The sequence below is a fragment of the Octopus bimaculoides genome, chromosome 2 (assembly GCF_001194135.2).
Source record: "Octopus bimaculoides isolate UCB-OBI-ISO-001 chromosome 2, ASM119413v2, whole genome shotgun sequence".
Lineage (NCBI taxonomy): Eukaryota > Metazoa > Mollusca > Cephalopoda > Octopoda > Octopodidae > Octopus > Octopus bimaculoides.
In genome coordinates, this window is record NC_068982.1 from 149,789,381 (window position 1) to 149,801,738 (window position 12,358).

Sequence of the window (12,358 nt, forward strand, 5' to 3'; positions counted from 1 at the left end):
ATGTGAGAAAATCTCCGAAAATTCCCAGCACTTAGATATGTACAATAATGGTGTACAGTGTAAGTCAGTTGTTTACATAGTGAAACCATGTTTTCACAAATGTACTGAAATTCTCATAAAAATATGAATGTCATTTTGGATGGTTCTGGCTTGTTTGGTAATATTAACCAAAACTTCTTTTGGCTGGCTATGGGTGGGTTAGTAATGAAAGGGTTAACTTTAGTCATATTTGAACTCAGAACTTCAAAACAGTCTGGCTCTGTATTTGTCCTGTATAGTTGTACCTTACATATCATAACTGAATGATATTTGACATACATGTAGACTGTATAAACAATATTTATTGGGTGCTAGGACTGTAGATTCAACAGGCTAAAAGTGTTTTTCTTGTGTTCAATTTTCAGCTATACTTGTACCACATTTTATTTCATTGTTATACAGCTTAGCACTAAGGGTATGTAATGGTTTCTCTTTTGTGAATTAATACAAAAGTTTAGAATTTTCAGACCTATCAAAAAAATTCTTTAAAATCTAGTCAGTTGGATGTTAAAATTTTTTGTATCGGATACTAAATATTTTAGTTCAAAATGTTTTTATTAATTTTTTTATAAGAAAAATTTTCAAAAATGTGTGTTCAACTTATTGACATTAAGAAGTGCACACATCTGTACAACACCTGTTCTAACTCATGTTTTTAAGAGCCAAATGTGTGCGTTGATAAATGATGAAGATAAAAAAATATGTTAATGAAAAGAAAAGAAATGAACTATGTTTTATCTAAGATGATTTATTGGAAGTTATTTTTTGAATATTCCTTTTATTTAATTTAACTTTTTTTCAAATGTTAGTAATGAAGTAGATCAGTGTTTCTTGACCAATTTTGCCTCATGCCCCTCACTCCAATTGTATACCTCACCTTGAACAAAGTTTGTATACAGCATCATGTATTCAAAAAAAGTTTTAATTAAAACTTTATTGCAAGTTTTTTTCACTTGTAACTTAAACCTCATTCTGAAGCCCCTCACCCTACAAAATATTGCTGTATCCTGCCAAGGAGACATGCACCTTCACCTTTATTTTACTTCTACTCCTGTCAGTGTATTTTATTGAGTCCTTTGCTCTTTGAATGAATGTTTAATTTAATAAAAATGTTTTTATTACTTCAGTAGAAGCTTCATTGAAGAATAAATATAAACTTTTATTTTTCTAAGCATCTATGGTATTTTACTGATTTTACTGCTATCTGTGGGTTACTAATAAGATTGTGCCGTTTCTTTCATTGTTAATCCTTTTGTTACCATATTTCTGTTGAAGTACATTGCCTCTGTTTCAATTAATCGTTCATATAATGAAGAATTTAGTAAAATAGCGTAGTAATTATTAAGATGGTGTTTTAAGCATAAATTAACATGAAGTTCAGATGGTAAGTTTTAATTTGGATCACTTAAAAAAATAGATATGTTGAGGTCCCAATCAACACAAATTTTACTTGACATGAAGATGCAGGCAAACAAAAGACTTAATGGTATTGTAGATTTATATCTACTTCAGTATTTTAATTTTTATGATATACAGTAGTAATCAGATCTACCTATTTATATCAACCAAAGAGGAAGCCCCTTACATGGTCACTTGACCTTCTAGAAATGGTAGCCAAATTCTCTCAAATCATACCTTTAAAAAGATAGTGTAGCCATTGTTGGAATGCTTTTTATCAGAGGTCTTCTCAATCACGGTTGGCCTGAGGTTAAACAACAACTTACTGTTGTACATCCAAATCATTCAAGTTCTGAGCAATCACATTGAAGCAGTTCATTGTTACAGTTATCTTGAGGCTTTGTTTAGTGTTACTGAACAGGGTTGAACAGCTCTACCTGAGTAGATCTACATCATGGTGGGAGCAAATCAATTCTTTCTACTGTTATCCTGTTTCAATTGTACACATCATTTTGAGGTTTTGTATTTAAAATGAACCTGCCGTTTTCAAAGTGAATTACTCAGTTTTTTGGGGGTTTTTTTAACATTTACAGCTTCTCTTCAATTATTAGCTCTTTATGTAAATCTAAAATTAGAAAAGGGATTCTGTTCTAATTCATGGGTATTTATTTATGTTACAGGATCCAATCCGTTGCCAATATCCAGTTACAAACACTGCCTAAAGACTTCATAATACATATGGTGAGTAATGTTTCATACAATGACTTTTTGGTGTTGCAAATGGAATTTCTGCCCAAATTATATAAATATTGATTGTTTTTAGGTTTATTATTTTGATCAGCATTACTGAAAGAGATGCTACGTTATCATTTAATGTCCATTTTTCATGTTGGCATGGGCTGGACACTGCCCAGCTCCAATTGTCTGTTTTGGCATGGTTTCTACGACTGGATGTTCTTCCTAATGCCAGCCACTTTACTGTGTACTGCGTGCTTTTTAAGTGGCACTGGCACGAGTGCTTTTACATGTCACCAGCACACTACATTTTACGTGGCACCAGCAGAAGTGCTTCTCACATGGCGCCAGCACAAGTCCTGTTTATGTAGTACTGGTACAAGTGCTTTTTATGTGGAACCGCAACCCCACAAGACAGACCCTTTGGCTGAGAGAGGGAGTGGGAGGCATGGCCATACATATCTTTTATTTTCCAGAAGTTATTTGTGCTCAAGTTTTTTTTTCTTCTTGACAGTAAGGCTGTTAATTTAATTTCTTTGCTGAAACTTAAGAAATGTATTGTTCATGAAATAAGAACATCAAACTGACTTGCATTTAATCATCTATCAGTGCAGGAGTATTTTGTTTTCTTATCATCACCATCAGATTCCATTTTCCATGCTGGTGTGGGTTGGACAGCTTGACGGGAACTGGCAAGGCCAGGGGCCGTACCAAGTTCTGTTGTCTGTTTTGGCTTGGTTTCTACAGCTGGATGCCCTTCCTGACACCAAAAATCCATTGTTTCTCTTCATTACCTTCTTTCCATTCTTCATATTTCTAATACACACATGCATACACAGACACACTCATTCACAAATACACACATATACTATTTTTATTTTTTAATGGTATAGTCAGAAGTAGAAAAGCAATGCTCAACTACTTTCAGAGCCTCTTTGATAAACAGAAAGAAGGGAATAAATTATCCTCTGACCAAAGACCTAGTTCTGATGGTTATAACAAAGTAAGCTCAGCTAAGGGCCAACTGGTCGTGTTATTATCATCAAAATCCTCATCCATTTTCATGATAACTTTTTCCATGCTCACATGTATTGGATAGGTTCTTTCCTACACAGTGTCTTGCCATTTACTGCAAATTTTGTCATCTTTTTTGTGAGATTTGATTTCTTGAGATCAGCTTTTACCACTTCTGCCTGTGGCTTCCTTGATCTTCTCCTATAACTTCCTTCCACTTTAAGAGCCTATGCAGCATCACGTTTCATACACAAGCAACATACAATCTGCTTCTTCACTTGAAGAGGTAATCCCTCTGTTGCCTACAGAGGTCACAGCTCCCTTAGCTTTTCATACTCTGTTCTTAGTCTGGCCACTATTCTTTCAGAGTACCCTCCTCTGTTGATTAGGTTATTCTAATAGCAGAAGCTACCAATTACTTCTATAAATGCTTAAAAGCATTGAAAAGAATGTATTTTACTACTGCACTGACTGCTAATTATTCTTGTGCATCTGTCACCTTTGATGCCAGGACACCTCTTGTGCACATAGTGCACCTTGTGTGGAATGCCTACCTCCTCTTTTTCTTTGTCTTTGCCAAATTTATTCTGCTGCCTTTCAATTCTAAGTTTTGCTTACACATCTGGAATTTCTTCTCTACTCTGTTATTAGCCATTAGCAAATAGGAATTCCCATGGACGACCAGTCTTAAACTCCTCTGTCAAAACTTAGAGACTATAACAGAAAGAAGGGGCTGAGAATTGAGATTTACTAAACCTACCTGCATTTTGCCATCTCTCGCTTTTCCGATTGCTTTCCTGTGCACTACTCTCATAAACCATTCAGTTATTGCCTACTCTTGTCAAATGCCTTCTCCAGATCAACAAATGTGAGGTAGAGGTTTATTCGACTTGTCTCTTTCAAAATAGTGTCTTCAACAGTTGAAACTTTTCCTAGAACAAGTTTTCAGAGGTAGTACACAGTTCTTGTAGCAAATCTTTTTCAGTCTCTTCTATTATCTAAAGTAGCTGGCCTTTCATAGTGGATTTCACCTTCAAGAGTGTAGGGTAGTTCAGTCGAAAGTTATATAGATGAGTGATATATGAACCGGTATGGTAGGTGACCAGAATTCATCCATGTTTCAGGTCTTCTCTTTTACATTGCCTCTCTTTAAACACCTCAGGACTGCCAAGTAAAACTTATTTGATCACTTGACCTCATAGAACAAACTCATGATGTACAATATCCTTCCAATCAAAAAATTATGCTCAACATCACTTTCATATTTGAGCAACATGTGCTTTTTTTCCCCTCTCTCTGTTTGACATTGGCAACAGCTGCCTTTGTGATTTAACATGGTAGCAATACACTCATGTATCATTACATCAGCTATTATGACACTTTCCAGAGACTTAGTTGAAAGATCAAATAACTTCTGACTGTGACTTGCCTTCTTTTTTGGTCATCTATCAAATGGCACAGCGCTGTGTTTTCAGCAATGCAATGTATTTTCAGTTTTTTCTTTTAAGAACATATTGCAAGAAGTTTTACAGATGCCTACTTCTTTGGAAAGACAGTTAGGTAGCAGTTTTCATAAAATCACAAATCACACATTTGCAATGTGATCATCCAGATTTGGAATCATCTTTAATGGATGTTCTTCTTGATTTGAAATATTGATACCCTTCCTGAATTGTGCAGCTCAAACAATCCACAAAGGCCTATTACAACATAAGAAAAGTCTCTGTAAAAGATTTTCATAATTTGAAACAGAATTTTGCAAAAACTCTTCGATTTTGTACTCCATTGTCCAACTTGCATCAAATTGCCAAGTGGTGCATCAAACATGCATTCATTCTATCAAATGTAGACAATTAACATGAAGTGTTATTGTTGTTATTATTAGACTAAAGGTCATGGTCATCCAGCTACAGTATGACAGTTACAAGCACACTATCCCACCTTGTTGATGCAGTTTTAAAAACATATACATTGTTTTATTTTCCATTAGGTACAATTTCAATCATTTGGATATTTTATTTGTAATTAATTTTAACAGATGAATGCATTTCCTTTTCCTTTTTCCTTCTCGGAGCTAAAGTTGAAGTGATAAATATTGTTAGTCTGCAAACTGATTTAGAGTCTCGAATCTATGTTTGTTGTTGCAAATGAGCAACATGGAGTTAGAAGAAACAAGAGAGCACTAGATTAAATGTACTATATTTAATGTTATTTCCCTATATTCTGTGGTGAATATAGGATTTAGTCATTCATATATCTAATTGATAAAACAATACCAGTGATATACTGTAATAAATTATATCACCCATCTGCAAACAAATACATTTCCCATCTGCAGCAATTAGTTTCATATGTAGTCAAGATTGAACTCCTGGCTATGTGGCCAAGTACCAGCTCAGAATTGTACTTGACATCAAGCCTTTATATCTCTTTGTAAATTAAAAGATTTTTATTAAACAAGCTTAATGCAACTCTCTCGAAACAAGTTGGTGATGTAAATATGCAGAATAAGCTTTATGACTAGCTGCGCTTTAGTATTGTTTTAAGATGACCCTCCAAAAGATTTACATACTGTAACTGAATCTACCTTGTGAGATTTTAACTTTAATAATCCTATTATATTGATTACATGGTCAAGATTTCTAATGTTTTCATTGTGATATGTATTTTATTGCAGTCAGATACATTTCAGTGTGTTGAGGGTAGTTGAACTTGAGAGAACAATAGTGAACATTGTGGCTTCATTTTTAATGAAAATAAACTGTAAAATATAACATAGATGATTTATATAAACTCAGATCAGCAGGTTATTTCCTTTTTTATTGAACATTCTGATCTGATTAGGAAATTTATTTTAAATTGTTGTCATTGAGTTTAAAAGAAATTGACTTATAAGTATCATCTTAAATTATCATTATTATGGCATTTTTCAATACATTGGTAAAGTGTGCTGTGTTTTTTTTTTTATATTTCAAATCATTAACCATTTTATTTTAATTATCATCGTTTGCTTACATCTGTGTTTGATAGTATTGACAGTATTCATTGAAGATTCTCTTTGGAAGAATCTTATGAATTGCGAAAATAATGATATGAAATTGTCTTTCAACTCATTGAAAGGTTCTTAGTGGTGTGGTAGAAGCTTTCCTATTCTATCTTACAAAATAAGAAATATTTTGCAGCTCTGACATTCTCTTATTCATTCATTCATTCTTTTTGTTTAGTTTTCTCTTTTCTCTTTCTATGTAATAAGTTAACAATTTGTTTGACATGATGATGATGATGATGCATTGTATTGAATCAATATGGAGAAACATTATTTTTAACATTTGTAATTACCTGTTGTATTAAAATGTTGTGTCCTTGATAATCAGTTAAACAAAGAGCTGCATAAAAGCCTAATGGAAGAATAAAATTGAAGAATATTTTTATTGCACACTCTAAGGATACTAACACAATTCAAAAATCATTAGTATTAAAGTTAAAGACAAAATATTAATAAATGTAGTAATCTAAATTACTTTTGGATGTGTTCCTAAATTTGTTTTTCTTTAATGACAATTGAGAAAAGTCTCTTCTATCTCAGCTGTTACATTACATTTCTATACACAAGCTTTGTTCTTTACAATCTTTTAGTTAACTGATTTCCTAACATTTATTATCATTTGCATCACTACTTTTCAAGTTTTAGTTCTGTTCTAACAGTCAGTATTTTATTTCAATTATTTTCACACAAACTTTCATTTATATTACTCATCAAACATTTAATTTATCTTTTGTTATTGGTAGTCTTTCCTGAATTTCCACTCTTACTTCATCATCAGTGTCTGTAAATCTGTCTCTCTTCTTTCTGTTCTTAGAATGCAAGCATTAAATAGGATTTTGACCACAAGAGTTTTATAGCTTGTATTAAAACCCTGTCTCTGTGCATGATTGGTACAACTGACTGGGGCCTGAGTGTGTACACATAACATTATTTACAAATAGATGTCCATACCATACAAATAAATGTCCATAATGATGGAATTGATGTACATAATATTAATAATCTGATAATGATTTGTCAGTCTGAAAATTTAGTCTGCTAAGAACTGTCTAGAATGTCATTTGTGTGTTAGCTGAAATCTTAGGAACAATGTATTTTGTTTCATTTAGCTATTTTTCATTAAATATCAGCAATGGAAAATGGTTAAGGTAGACAGAATCAATGGAAGTCTGGTTTTTAATGTGTCTGTTAAAAGGAACATTTTTCAAGTTGTGGAGGTTAATTAGCTTGTTAGAACTTTATCCTTGGTTTATATGTTTTGAAACAGAAGGATTAAAAGTAAAACTCTAATTATTTTTCTGTACATGTTAATTTCTTCATGATGATTATGTTTTGTTTATTTCTTTGTTGATCTTAAGCATCTGGTATGTAATTTGTTGTAGCATCTAGTATGCTATTTGGTCTATAATTAGTTAAATTTAAACAATTAAAAAGATCTCATCTTCCAGTTACCAGAATTTTGATTTCTTACCTAAAACATCATTCTCCTAGCCTCTGACTGTGTTTTGTAACTTTTCTGCAATAATGTTTTTACTCTATAATACATTTCCTAAGTGATGTTTTCATCTGGCATTCACTATTTGTGTTGTCATATATTTGTAATCATATAAAGAACAAAGATTATGCTTTACCTTAAAACATTTGATAATTCAATATTTTGGACAAAATTTGCCTAGAATGAGGAATATCAATGCTCTTTATGAAGTGGGTTGTATTTTCCATGGGTTTTTCTCTTTTTTAAAAATTTTTTCTTTTTTTTTTGTAAAAAAATCTTGAATTAAAGGCTGTGTGCATGCAAGGTAGGTAGGTAGAGAAAGAGAGGGGGCTTAAAGTTTGCCTCAGAGGCAGGTAGAAATGGCTAGATTAGCCAATGAGCTTTGCTTTATTTTTGTTAGAAGTTGATGGTGTGTTTGTATTGTTTGAACAAAGATTTACTTTCTTGATCCTTTAGTTCCCAATATTTTGAACTGTAGCTCTGATTGTAACAGTGATGTTCTTGTTCTAGGATTTATTGAAGTGTTTGTTAACTGGCAACACACATTTGTGAGGGTGTTTTCATTTGATTGTGCAAATGCCCAGCCGGATAGTGTTCCCAATGTAATTTCTGTCACATTTTGTGCATTCTTAACTGGTAGGCAACTGCTCAACTGCCTTATGTTGTGAATGGTAGTTGTTAGTGCTCTGTCCTCCAATTAGTTCATAATAGGGATAGCCAGCAGGTTCAACAGATCCCATTGACAGTACTGTGGTATGTTACATGATCAAGGAAACCAGTAATGTGTTGTTCACAATGATTGACATGAGTTGGTGGATGTCTAAGTGTGAGATTGAAACAAATGTTGAAGTGATGTTGTGATTGGTCTGTAGATTTGATGCCTTGAAGTGAGAGAATTTCTATGCTAAAAAGATTTCTGTTGTTTTTGAGTATAATGAAGCCAACTTGTTGGAGCCTTTGATGCAAACAATTATCAACCTGTGTGAAGAAGGTTTGTAGTGTAAGGTTTGATCCAAGAAAGAAGCCAAGAAATTTTGTATAATAATTTTTTAAGCTGGAGACAGTGGATCTAATTTTAAGTTTCAGTTTAAAATTGTTTCTCTTTATGAGACGGTAGAAGATAAGTTTTGCTGTTTTTAATGGCAAAAAGATGCCTTTGTTACTGATGTCAACCTAAATGGTGTTGATGAGGTTTTTAAATCTTCACCATTTAAACTGGCCTGATCTGACTTCTCACAACTAGCCTACAATGTCCTCTATAAATAATCACATCATCAAAATCTGAAAGCTACAAGATAATACATGTTTAATTCAAAACATTGTGGATAAATAGGCATTGCATTAGACAGAGTAATCTGAATATTAAAGGGTTAATCTAGATTGGTGTGATCTATAATATCAGTGCAATCCAGAGTTGTTCAGTTGCTCAAGTGCAGATATCCTGAATGGAATGCCAAATTCTTTCTCTTTGTAAGAAGTATGTTAAATGAACTATTTCAAATGAAGTATTGGAATTTAAAGAAATCAGAGCTTTCCCTAGTTATTTTTCTAGGAGGTTGGAGATGAACAGTTTACAACAAGCAAGTTTGAGGTTAAGTTTATGGTCGATGGGATATGTCTGTAACTGATGTCAACCTTAATGGTATTGATGAGGTTTTTAAATCTTTAGTATTTAAACTGGCCTGGTCTAACCTATCACAACTAAATGGGTTAAATGGGCTGCCAGAGGTGTTAGATAGCAAATCTGATAGTAGTGGTTGTGTTGTAGTATTGAGTTTGTGAGCAGAAATATATGTAACCTGTAAGGGTAGGCAAATTCAATAGAGTTTCAAGTGAGCTTTATACTATCATAATTTTTTTTCTCCTCAGGATCACTATTAAATTTTCTCCATTTAATCAAAATGTTTCTTGCAAATCAACAACCCATTATTTATTGGACATCATTAGAGGGATCCACTGGTCTTGTTTAACATTATTTCAATATATTTAGCAATGAGTCTTTTAATTTTCATCATGTCTCATTATACAATCATCACCAGTGAATTTAGTGGTCATTTCCCAATTGTCCTCTTTTGTTCTTTTTATGCTTGTGTTATTATTTTTTTTTCTCAGTCTTTAATCATGAACATTTCTCACATAGTGAAAGTGAAAACTTCACCTTGCCTATTACATAAATGTATGCTTGAATGTTATGCATGAAATTAACTATATTTTGTTCTTTTTTAAGTTTTTTTCCTTTTTCTTTGTTATTCTGTAAAAGAATATTTTTGTATTGATCAGTAATGTTAGCCTAATTAAATGAAACTTTATTGCTTGTCTTTAGTAAATGGCATAGCATAAACTCTCACTTGTTGATAATTATCTGGACTGTTATCTTATTTTATAAAATAATTGCTTTAAAAGTTTGTTCAAAAGGTGTTGAATTATCAGTGTAACTTTGAATCACTTTATCGAGTACATTATTTTTTTTTTGTGTGTGTGGTAATTACTAAATGCCTATCAGAGTTGAATTGCCTTTACATCTTTTTTTTTACCTTCTTTTGCATCATCATCATTACCCATTACTACCTCTATGATAGCAATGTCTTTGTCATCATTATCAGAGTTATTCTTTTGATTATTATCATTGTTCTCTACATATGTTTTTCATGTGGCATCTGTTGTATTGTACAGGGTTGAGAATTCAATTAGCGTCACTGTCTTTTTTGTATATTGTAAGCCCATCACCAATTTGGTTACTGTTCTTTTAAGAGTTTTAGAATGAAAATTAATCAGTTGAGAAGCTACTTCTATTCAAAAATTCTTGTTGCTATTTACTTTTGTGTTATTTAGGCTAGCTTAATAGAAGGTATGAAATGTACAATAACTTTTGTGCTCAGTTTACAATTAACCATTGCAGAAACTTGAAAAGGTCGAGTTTCATTCTTACAACTACAAAGTTCCTTCATGATATGTTGATCCAATATGAAGAATAAATACACCTCACATAAAAGTATTGCTACCCCATTTTGATCAAGAAACCAACTGCAACACACCTACATACACACTAACACAAATACTGATATGCAGACTTTTTCTCTCACCAACACTTTAGCAAGATCTTCTTTTCTCAGACTACTACTGCTGCCTCTATCTTCTGATATTGTTGTGTATATCATATCCACATTAACACATTTTATATCAACTTCATTATTTGTCATCACTAATGTATTTTATACTCTTAGACTCCATACTTAACTCTTTGCTCAGTCATTTTCTCTTCAGAGCCACATCTTTGTAGAACATCATGCTTTTTTTTTTTTTTTTTTTTTTTTTTTCTCCCTCAACCACTCGCAGTAGCCTGTAACTTCAATTGTATTCATTATAATATATATGGTCCTGAAGTATTTATGAGTACAGTTTTACCAGTTTAGGCTGTTAAAAAACTGAAGTTGAATATCAATTCTATTACACAATAAATATTTGAATTATCCCAAGTTGTAACATTCTTTGCTTTGAAAGAAGGTTATTTAATCTAAGAAATTTAATCTAACTTATTCAGAATGGTAAAATGAAAGACTTTTTAAATTTCCAAAATAATGAGAAAAATTAATTACTAAAATTATTTGTCACTTCTTTGATTTGTTCAAGTTAATTTGCTTTTAAATTATCCAATTTGTCATCAACTTAAAGTATGTTTTCTTTTAATTCTTTTTTGTACAATTGTAAGAGTTTTAAATAAAATGTCTCCTAGATTATAAAAAAGATAAAATTGGAACATAATACATATCCTGCCTGTGAGTGACTTCATCAGCAGAAGTACAAATCTATTAACTTTTCTTCCATTCTGAATTAATGCTTCTTTTTTTTTTTTTTTCTTTGGTGGGTGGGGTATCAAAAAGCTGTTTATTCGTGGAAAAAGAATATAATAGATCAATTGAACTCTTTATATTTATTTTATCAATCACTGAGAGCTGAAAATCAAAATTAACCATGGTGGAATTTACACTTATACTATATAGATCATGAGTCAGCAACTTCTTTTATAATGGCCCACTTTTGAATTGTTTTACATATGCCTATCCGTCAGTATATTATATCTTATCTTACATATAAAAATATCCGCATATCTCCTAATTTCCACCACCAGCAATGTTTATGTTCGCAAAAATGAGATAAATCGTCACACAAAGACTATCTGTTTAAATGGCATCGATTGCTCAATGACTCACTAATGCATTTAGTTTTGCTTTTATTAAAGGCCCATGGTTCCACGGAGAACACTCATGTAACCCATTTGTAGGCTATGCCCTCCCCTCCTCCCACTACTGTCACCCGCCCACTGATGTAAATGGACAAAATTAAATATTTTAAAACACCCACTGCTCTATTGTTTCGGACACTCCACTAACGCTTTTCTTTGAAAACTATAAAATAAAAGAACAAATAAATATATTTTGGCCATCACAACTGAGGTCATGTTGAAGTACAGTACTCTGGTATGACCTTAGCTATGGTGGCCAAAATGTAGTTTTACTGTGTACATAGGACCTATTAGAAGAAACAAGTGATTAAAAGAAACAGAAAGTGGCAATACTATCTATTAGGTGTATTTAGTTTTGCAGAAATAATAAAATAAAAAAATCATGAAG

The 12,358-nt window shown here is 32.3% G+C and overlaps 1 protein-coding gene across 6 annotated transcripts in view; it reads left to right on the top strand.

Annotated features, from left to right (window-relative positions):
• LOC106872134 (protein Gawky) overlaps positions 1–12,358 on the top strand; it is a 116,742-nt gene that overhangs the window by 46,213 nt on the left and 58,171 nt on the right. For all 6 annotated transcript variants that reach the window (XR_008263464.1, XM_052965656.1, XM_014919006.2 and 3 more), the window contains one exon: positions 2,118–2,178. The gene's annotated coding sequence lies outside the window, so the exon portion shown is untranslated. The remainder of the gene's footprint in view (positions 1–2,117; positions 2,179–12,358) is intronic.